This window comes from Hyaena hyaena, unplaced genomic scaffold (genome assembly GCF_003009895.1).
Source record: "Hyaena hyaena isolate Hyena2069 unplaced genomic scaffold, ASM300989v1 scaffold_270, whole genome shotgun sequence".
NCBI classification, from domain to species: domain Eukaryota; kingdom Metazoa; phylum Chordata; class Mammalia; order Carnivora; family Hyaenidae; genus Hyaena; species Hyaena hyaena.
Genome location: NW_024080901.1, coordinates 1353028 through 1363873, shown reverse-complemented (window position 1 = coordinate 1363873; position 10846 = coordinate 1353028). Strand labels below are relative to the sequence as shown.

Below are 10846 nucleotides of genomic sequence, written 5' to 3'. Positions count from 1 at the left end.
GCAAGCATTACCCAACTGCCTCTCTAGAAAATGGGCTGTGGATTGCTGGGAAAATCTCATGAGCATTTGCTCTACTGAGCAGTCTATCTTCAGAATGACAGCAGAAGGCAGTAGAGTAATATCTGAATATTGACTGACATTGCATTTGGTGAGGATAAATGGGCTGAGGGAAACCCTATAACCCGTCATTCTCTTCGTGTCTTACAGTTTTCATCTTATTAAAGAATCAGACTATGATGAAACTAAGAGGAAAAGTATCTCATTTTGGCAGATCTGCTGAACCACTTCTGCTTATTCACAGTGAAAAACATCATATTTTTAAGAAAACATGAAATGCAGAAGTGAAAACTATCTTAAAGCAAACAATTTTAAATAAAAAGAAGGTGAAGGTTGAATATTCATTTTAAATGATTTTAATTTTATGAATATTATGTTCCAACTCAAAAAAGAATATTGCACGATGTTTCTTTATCACAATTGTTATTTTTCTCACTCTCTAGTGAGATTTGAATAAACATGGTTGACTTTGGCAGTAACACAAAGAGAGCATCTTAATTGGCTAAATAATTTCAATAACCTGTGAAGAACTGAAAGCTAGATATTACATTCATATAAAAGACAAGTAGATACCCATAAATTCACTTGGCTGTAGTGAAAAAATAATAAACTTCTTGTACTTAAAGGAAACAAAACTGAGAATGCCGTTAAAATATAATGTAACACCAAAAATTTTCAATGCACTTTTTTGCTTTTGTAAATCCATTAAACTGCAAGATTTCTAAGAATATCTGATCACAATGTAAGCCTCTTATAATGGAGAGGCTGACATCTGATATTTTTTAAACAAAATCTACATACAGTCTGCGCTGGTAAAAATAACATCTGTGAATGGTAAGGCAAAATTACCTAAATGATATAAATGAAAAAACACCACCAAAAAATAAATGTATTCTGTGATGGCACCTATAAAAATCTCTATTCGAACTTACTAATCTACAGCATTTTTCCTATATAACACAGTTATCATATAGTTATGGAGTAAATGTTGAAAATTTAAGACAATAAAATATTAGTGGTCACTAAGCAAAGTTTATTCTAGGAAAGTGTCCTAATTTTTTTAGTTTATTACAATAATTTTTATTGTTTTCCCTCTTTGCCTTCTAATTAGTATTTTTAGCAGGCGCTTGGCACTGGGGTCCAAAGGGAGTTGTATGCCTCAGGTGTCAGTTGTGGGTTTTTTTTAACTTCCATTTTGCATTTTTGTTATTTTTAGAATTGTTCCTCATCAGATTCATGCACACACCCAACTTTTGCCATTTTTTATTCACTTCCAGGAAAATCCAACCACAGCAGAAAGAGAAAGGACAAAATATTGTCTGATATTGTCAGAATATTGACAAAATATTGTCTGATACTGTTAAAATTTTGTCTGTCATATTGTCTGATCCAACATTTACTCTTGCTCTACCACTGGTTTGTAGAACCTGTGAATTATTTTGATAGCACTAGTGTCTTTTTTAATGCTTAAGCTAGGTATTCCACATCATGATTTTTTTTTTATGGTTGTCCTAAAAGACAATTATTTCTTCACATTTTGTGAACTTTCTAGTCATCTATCATCTGGAACATGTATCCACTGTCTGCAGAAAGTACCTCAAAAAATCTCTCCAGAAGATACTTCAAAAAATACTTTTACCAAAAAGGGTAAAAATAATGAGTTGGTTCAATTGTTGTACTTTAAACTGGAATCATTTCAGAAAATACAATTATTCCATTCAAAACTGATTATCTTTCATATTGCTGATTGGAGATTTACTTATAAGAAAAGATACAGAAATTATGTGAATCTGGGATGGTTCCAGGATTACACATGGAGGTAATTTTTTCAATTGGATGTGGATATTGAGATAAGACTATTTATGATCATATTTGTTTATTCATTAGGTAAGGATACAATATTAATTTCTATTAGTTTTACTCATCTGTCATTCAGATTCCTTTTACGTTTGCACAGAGGACTTAATCACAGCATGAACAGAAAAAGTCTCAGCATCCACCTAAGTGACTATGCACCACCATCATTACTCTGCATCGCAGGTACCAAATTTTATAAAGACAAGAGAAATTAAAACTTCAGATCCAAGTACATTACTTGTAATATTTTAAATTAAAGTCCAGAAGTAAAGTCTCATCCTCTAGCCTTTTCACTGTTAGCTTAATGAAATTCCCACAAGTTGAGAAAAAGTTATTTGCTTCAAATGCTAATTTGTGGTATATCAGAATATTTTGCCATCAGATGTATATAGCCATTGGCAAATAGGGAACTTAACTGTGTGTCAAAAAAGATAACAATACAAGATAAAACCCTTTTCTAATTGAAAATGCTGTTACAGTTCAGAAACATTTTCAGAAAACAAAACTCATAGCAACAGTGTTTCAAATCTTCACACATACACACTCTAGTTTTCTTAATCATTAATCAAAAGTTCTGAAGGATATGTGATACTTTCACAATCATTCAAGGTAGGACAGGCTACCATAGCATTTCTTTTACTTATAAAAATTAAACTAATTTTACATAAAATATAATTTAATTTATAATATCTACCAAATATGATTGCTAATTCCACAAAGTATACCTTAAAACCTTCCAAAGGTACCTAAGGGGAAAAAATCAAATTAATTTTTCTATTCCAGGGACTCAGTGTGGACTCGCCTCTATGGGCTTATAACCTGGATACAACCTGTCAACCAGAGAAATGAGCCAACAGTGTTGCTTGCATGGTTTTTAGTTATCCATGTGACACTGGGAAGCATTCTTTCTTTAATCTCAGTAGAGTTACATGATATATGATTTCTGCATTCAGAAACTGGTATGTCAACTTTTCATTTACCTTTAAAGTTATCTTTTTAAAGACCTTATTAAGAGCATATCCACATTAGCAGTCTTTTTTAAAAACCTATTATTGGGGTTTCAAGAAGACTTTAGATGCACATTTTCCCATAAACCAAAATTGGACAGCAGTTCTGACACTGAGATTTGAGTAATGCATGTTAAGCTTTTATCTTTAAAGAATATATTCTGCAACCAATATGCAGTTATGAAAATATATCCAAGTCCTATCTATCAAGAAAACCTTACCATTTTTTTTAAAAAGATGCAGGTATTACTTAGGTCAGTTTTTATTTTTCAGGCTTTTATTTGGGCAGACTGTGAGAAATATCCTGATATCACAGTCCTTAATATAAGTCCTGTAAATGTAAGCAAATAATGAAAACAGAAATATAATTGAACTGTCAGTCGAAGCAGTTCCCATAACTCTTACTGGTTAAACTTATATATTTCCTTTTATTAATTTGTTCTGTATGAAATTCAACTCATCCAGGGGTTTTGGCACAGAACACTAGAAAAGGCAACTTTTAAAACTGGCTCTAAGTATTTAAAATTAAACGCTTAAATCAACGTTATTGATTACTGTTGAGCCATGAGCAGACACAGCATTGTACACCAATAATAAAACCTCTTTTAGAATCTCCTGCTTCTATTTTATGTTTTGAATATATAGAGTGTTGTACTTTCTTTTTCTTCAGAAATAACAAATTGATAGAAGAAAATAATTACAGGTTCCCATTTTGAATGCACCTGTACCAATACTTTGAATAACTGGCAGTGTATTCTACAGATGTATGTGCCATAGACTATGAATAAGGAAACACTTTAGGAAAAAATCACGTTACAAAGTGTATTATAAAAATAAATTACATAACATATGCCCATGGACCTGAAAGCTTTGCAAAAGGAAGAGAAATTTATTTTGACACAAAGAGTGAATTTCTCTTGCTACCTATTTTCATATTATCAGCGATGCCATTTTCAGCTTTTACATTATATCCTCAAAAAAAAAAATCACTGGAAGTAGAAAAATATTTCCAGTAGTGATCAGTAGCACGGAAGACCTTAGTGATGATGGAGGATTGTAGAAATACTACTCATTCAACAGGGATTCAGAGGAAGTACACACACCCAGTATGTGCTTGGTTTACCATTTCATCTGGAGTTCATACGTAACTGGTGAATGACGACGCTTTCTATAAAGAGAAGAAAAACAGTATTTTCAATTAAACTGGAAAATCAGTAGTTTATGTGAGGATCAGTACTACATCATCTCATGAATAAGACTGTAGATGTTAAACAACAAAACAAACAAAAACAGATACATGAGCCCAATAGCTTCTCCTGCGGTTCTTTACTGGCGTTGGGTAATTTCTTTATATTGATATATGTGCTTTACCTCCAAAATTCTTAAACCCTTTTAGAAACTGTCTAATATTCTAATAATATTAGGTTGATTTTACCCCAGGAAAGGCCTGAACACAAAGATATTAATTACTACATTTAAGCTCCATGCTGGGAAGATAAACTATTTTCCAGAAATAACTATATTCCTCCAGTCAGACTTTTTCTTCTTCTCCTTTTCTTGTAATGTTTATTTATTTTTGAGAGAAAGAGAGTGTGGGCAGGGGAGGAGCATAGAGAGAGGAGGAGACACAGAGTATGAAGCAGGCTCCAGGCACTGATCTGTAAGGACAGAGCCCTGGACAGGACTCGAATTCACAAACTGCGAGATCATGACCTGAGCTAAAGTTGGACGCTCCACCAACTGAGCCCTCTAGGCACCCCCATATTCTTTCTAATCTGAGCCATATTAACATATTTTTAACTTTTTTTATGTGTGCGGATTTGAGTTTTGATAAAGAAATATTCATTATCTACTAAGAAGTCACTAAACACAGATAACTCACATTTGTCTTGGACTGCTTCTTTTTGCAGTTATGTATATGCTTTTAAATCTAAATTCATTCTTATAAGAGTAAAACAAAATAGATTGAAATAGTACCAGCCATGTTATGGCTGTGTGATGTTTGTATTTATTTGATTTTTCTTTTATTGTAACCTATATGCTTTTGTGAAAATGTATCATGTTTTTATTTTCTCATTCAAGGACTGCTTACTGAGGCAATATTATGTGCCCATCGCTGTGCTAAGCATGGAACTGTATAAGTGATCAAAATGAGAGAGTCCTGCCATTGCTTAGCTTATAAAGAACAGAGCAAAGAAATAATTGAGCTTCAAATGGTTCCTTCACCTGAAATATGTAATACATCCCTGTCAACATATGGCAGTGTGGTAAGTGTAGGTACTAATGTAATGTCAGGGTTAGTCAATGACATGGACATGTTCTCCTATTATTTTCACTTTAAATTCTAATAATTAATATTTACATTTTATTTTTACTTAAGTAGCTAACATCTAAGTAAACATTAATTAAAGCACATTATATAGATTTGTGCTAATTATGTAAACTCGATGATACTTTGTCAAAGTTTCTTTAATTTGATTTTATTAACGTGACTTCATACTGACCACTAGGTGGAGATATTCCCATTCCTTCCCTCAACCTTTTGATTTGAATTTGGGATAAAACAGGTGAGAAAGCAAAGTAAAATGAATCCATAAGTTTTATATACTTAATAATATTTAGCTATGAAGGTTTTATAATGTTTTTAAGACCTACATATGATTTTTCACAATACAAGAAACCCTTAAAATCATCTCATTTTTCTCATTAGAAAATTGCTCTAGCTTTAATTTTTTTCAATGCCAAAAATATATCAAAATCTTCAGGCAAAAACTAAAAACACTAATTAAAGTATTATACAGTGAAAAGTCAGGGTCTAAGATTCAAATTCTGTTTCCCACTCAACACTTTTTCTTTTTTAAAATTTCTGTAGTAGTTTTCAGAGTGAAAAGACATAGATCTCAAGTCTCCCTAATATAATTAAAGTATCTGGCCCATTTTCCTCCCTTAGGAAAATATAGAGAAATTAAATTTAAAAGAGTGAAATCCAAGATTGTTCTTATCCTAGATGTGATTCAGAACGGACATGTCTTTGTTTCGTCACCACAAAATGAGAGTATTAAGATCCTCTCTAAGGTCCCTTGCAGTGCAAATACTGCAAGGTTACTACAATACCTTCTCTCACCTTGAGTGGGCAAACCTCAAAATTCCTAGACTTGCCTTAATCTTAATATTTTGTGATCCTCATCATAATAATAGCTTTTCAGATTAGAATTTTCAGAATTCAGAATTTTCAGTAATTGGTGAAAATGCATCTGGCAAATGGATCCATATATAGAAGAAACTATGTCTTGGTTGGGCCATGACATTTTATTATTACATTTAAATTAGCAAACTAGCAATCTTGCATGCTATATACACTAATGCTATTAATCAGACTGCATTATAAAATGACTATCTCAGAAATACTTGACAATGCTAAATAACAGTTTATTTTATTCTACTTTAAGAATAAAAGAGGATATTTCATTTTTATATACATAAGCTTTATTTAAAGGAATACAATCAAGCACAAGTTACTTTGTTTTATACACGTGAAGACATAGTTCATCTTGTTTCTAGAGCTAGTGCGAAAAGATCTATATAATAGAAGCTCTATTAATTGAAACTTACTAAACATATTTATTAAACCTACGTCTGCTTATTATCTAGGTTTCCCCCAAACCTGTAAACTGACTCAGAAAATAATCACCCTGCCGATACAGAAAATTGTGAGAGATGAAATAATGTTGCTTTTCTCCCTCTCTCTCTCTCTCTCTGTCCCTCCCACATACTCTCTTTCTCTCTCTCAAAATAAATAAATAAACTTTAAAAAGAAATGTCGCTTTAAGCCAATAGATTCTGAAGTGACTCATTACACAGCAAAACTATCTGGTGCATACAGAGTCCTTGATTGTCAGCCAAAAAAAATTGCTTTAGGGATTATGCCATCATTTATGTTTTTTCGAAAAAGGACAGAGTTTCCAAGTCTCTCCCTGGCTTTTTTTATGGTTCAGTACAGTAAAATAATGGTATAAATTTTACTGAAGTTACAAAGTCAGTGAGCAAGTCTTATTCCATTTCCTGCTTTATCTTCATTTCATCTCAGAATAAGACCCAAATATAGGTCAATTGGGGCTTATAAAGTAACCTGAGTAAAATCAGGTATAATTCTATAATAACTTTTCTCTTTCTTTTTTTTTTTTTTAATATTTTTATTTATTTCTAGCAGAGAGAGAGAGACAGCGTGAGCAGGGGAGGGTCAGAGAGAGGGGGAGACACAGAATCTGAAACAGGCTCCAGGCTCTGAGCTGGCTGTCAGCACAGAGCCTGACGCGGGGCTCAAACCCACGAACCGTGAGATCATGACCTAAGCGAAAGTCGGACGCCTAACCGACTAAGCCACCCAGGCGCCCCATAACATTTCTCTTTCTACAGATACCATGTTTCTGACAGTAATTTGTAGAGCATATAATAGACAGGTTGAGACTAAAGGCCATAGTTAATTTCTACCTCTACTGCAAACTCAAAATAGCAAAGTACTTAAATTTAGGGTCTTCTGATGTGCCAACAGTTAATAACGTCATTTCCTTCTTTTCTAATTGTAAGAAAGAGAAAACTCTAAATCTTAATCAGCATATACACATGAAGACATTGGATTTTTATGTATTTTTGACATTAACAGTCTACCAAGAGTGCTTACAGACACTTTCCTTTATATGTTTCTTTCAAGTGTTATCTTGATGTATCCTCCTTAAGCAGCTTCAGGTAACACATTAATACATTATTTGTAACTATGATATTATTGTGAAAAGATGTTTCACAATAACATGAATTCATAATATGAACCACCAGCTATTAGCTAATGTCCATGGAAAGGAAGTTTTAACATTATCATTTCCTAATTATACTTTATCTTACTATTCATCCTCCTTGGGTGGTAATCCCAACTACTGGCCAGCCAAATGACTTGAGATCTAAAGTTGTATATGCAAGATGGGATTTGGGGAGAAGTTTGGAGGAGACTCTCTTGAGTGTGAGAGTGTGGCAACATTGCAAAAAATTGTGAGTTTGATTCTTCCCAGGAGAGCTCTTTGTCTGTGGAATAGGAAAGATGTACTCCCTGGGAAGTCAATGTCTTCCTCCCAAGCAGGACATATGTTTATACTCTGCCAAATTCTCTGTGAGGGGACACTTGAGCTCTGAATTTTAAAAGTCTATTCTGGTAAATGAGACAAGATCACTTTAATAGATAGCCTCTAAGTTCACACTCCAAAGACTAAGATAGTAGAAGTTCAATTTATAGCAGGACTTACCCTCTGCAAAGGAGGGCTGCTTCATCCTCAGGAAACTGCACACCAAATTACTACAGAAAACATTTCCTCAGGGATTTTGCTTGGTTTGGGTGGCCTATGACCTGTTTCCCTTGTTTCATGGTTCCCTACTTCCTGTGGGCTCTGCCTAAAGGGCAATGCACAGGCTTAGGGCTGTGCTGCTTTTCCTCTCCACTAGCTACCAAACTCCAGCTTTAACACACTGTCTGCAGAGTGATTTATTCACCTAAAAAAATATCCTAGACCTTTTAGGAAGAAATAAGAGTGCCTAGATATTGTTTACTTTTCAGGTTCTCATTTTAATAAACTATTTAAGCATTCATTCCTATTATTATCACATTCAGAAATTAATCAGAGTTCTGATAAAACATCTGTTTTAAATAGAAAGTCCAATAAACTTCCTCTGTTGACTTGGACTTGTATTCCTTCTTTTCTTTTGGATTCAGCTCAGCTAATTAAAAATACTTCCGCTAATCAGTTCTGTCATTTGCTTCAGGAAACTTTTGAACCAGATAAAATACACTCCCTTGGGGTTTCTCATCAATCTAATAGTTTATTTGCTTCCTTCCAAAACATTTCCCACTCCATCATCAGCCCAAACCATCCCCTTTCTTCACCAGGTTGCATGAGTTACCAATATCGGTTATGGCTGGTAACTTCTTTTTTAGGCAAGTTAATCATTATCTTTCACATAGTTTACTCTTTCTAGATACAAGCAAATTGGAACTAATTATCTCACACAAAAAAATTAACTATAAGTCAAAACTCAATGGTGGAAAATAGTTAAGCATTTGAGCCAAGATTACTTGTGTTCTACCTTTTTGGAGGTAGATATTAAATACCTAGGTTGATCTCAGTCTATGGCTGGTCACAGAATAACATGGAAAGAAACATTATATGTGAAAGTTGGGGATGGCCTGTGCTTTTTAGGTAAGGATAAAAATATTCATCAAAGTATTGTTATAGAAACTTTGACACATACAGCTTCTATATAGCTATCTCAGTATCTGAAAATCCTTTGGCAATATTATTTTGGCCCAGTGAGTGGGTGTTTTAGTCTATATATGAAAATATACTTCACAATCTGAAGTTGTTTCTCATATGAAATAGTGAATAATGTACAGAAAACCTGGCACCATCATTAATGAGATGGTTGAACATTGCTAAGCCTTGGGTTTTTTTGTTTTGTTCTTGGTTTTGATTTTGCTTCCATCTTTAATAATAGAGATAATTATCTTCTTGACCACTAAAGTCTGGTTCCACTATTCTTTTACTAGCACTTGATTTTGCAATTCTGTCCATCATACATATATAACACTAGCACAAGTAGAGAAGCCAAAACTACATTTGCCAGATAAGCAATTATTTATTAGTTCTTAGGAAAAGTGTTATGGTAGGATGTTTTAAGTTGCTTGCTAAATAGCGAAGCGTATCATTTGACTATAACGAAGAATGCCAGAATCATAAAAGATTATAGCTAAATGCTAAACCATAAGCTACAGTGAGGCGATTTGCCAAAGGTCACACAACCTTACCCTGGTCTCCAGGTTTTCAGGTCTATCTCAGGTGTCTAGTCCATTGTTCAGCAATCCACTTCCCCTGGGTATTCACCTTAATATCTATCCTAAATCTAAATCCTGCTTATTGGTAGTGTTGTTTGGTCCTTTAAAACAAGGGCCTCTCCTGACCTATTTTAGAAGGTCCTTCATGAGCCTGAAGAGCATGACAAATCACCTGAAAATTTCTCTTCCCAGAAGTGTCTTTTATGTTTCTCTGGGGGAGCTGGAGAGGGTGAAGAAAGAGCAATTCACAATTCATTCAAGTATATGTCTACATCAGAAAGCTCTCAGTTCCCCTTCCCCAAGTTCTCCACATGTGTGATGGCTTGAGATGACATCTCCCCAGTCCAGGATCCTTGGCCATTCTGCACCCATTATGAACCTCTTGTGCCTTTGAAGGGAAATGGCCATAACTCACACTATCCAGAATGACAGTACCTGAATTTCCTCTAACTTCACCATCTCTGTATTTCCATGTTCTCACGTATGATTTGTCAGGAACTTCCACATTCTCACAGGTTTGCATTGCAGACAAAGGCAGGAAGCGAGAACACCTCTGTCTTCTGCAACTTCCAGCTATCCTTCAACTTCTGGTTTTCTTTCTCTACAGTAAAGCGCCAAGTTTTTTTTACGAAGTGGACAAGCTTTAAATTCTGAAATAATGGCTTGTCTTTCTAGTAGAGGCAACTTTTTTTTAAAAGAAATTTTGAACAGAGACCTTCACAACCACCAGAAGGAAAAGTAGGGAGAAGGGACAAGCTGAACAAGTCAAGGAGAGGTGGCCTGGCCTGGTATGCAAGCTATTCTGTCCAGCTGGGGAACAGGAGTCCAGGCAAGGGAAGGGGAAGGGGAAGGATGCTCGAGGAGCAGGGAGGGATAGAGCCAGGTCACAGAGAACCTCAAGAGCCATATGGAGTTGTTGGCATTGTGTTCTGTAGGTAATGAGGAACCTTTGGAGGGTTTTCAAACAGAGGAGTGATACAATCAACTTGAACTCTGGAAAACAAAATGAAAACTGAATCTGAGAGTTTTGAAGCTAGAGATTATGAGACCA

General features: G+C 34.5%; 1 long non-coding RNA gene across 1 annotated transcript; it reads left to right on the top strand.

The window, feature by feature from the left end:
• The first annotated feature begins 2811 nt into the window (after positions 1–2811).
• LOC120240911 lies at positions 2812–6634 on the top strand. Its single transcript, XR_005530775.1, has 3 exons — positions 2812–2873; positions 5004–5188; positions 6573–6634. It is a non-coding gene; the product is annotated as an uncharacterized LOC120240911 (long non-coding RNA).
• The last annotated feature ends 4212 nt before the right edge of the window (positions 6635–10846 follow it).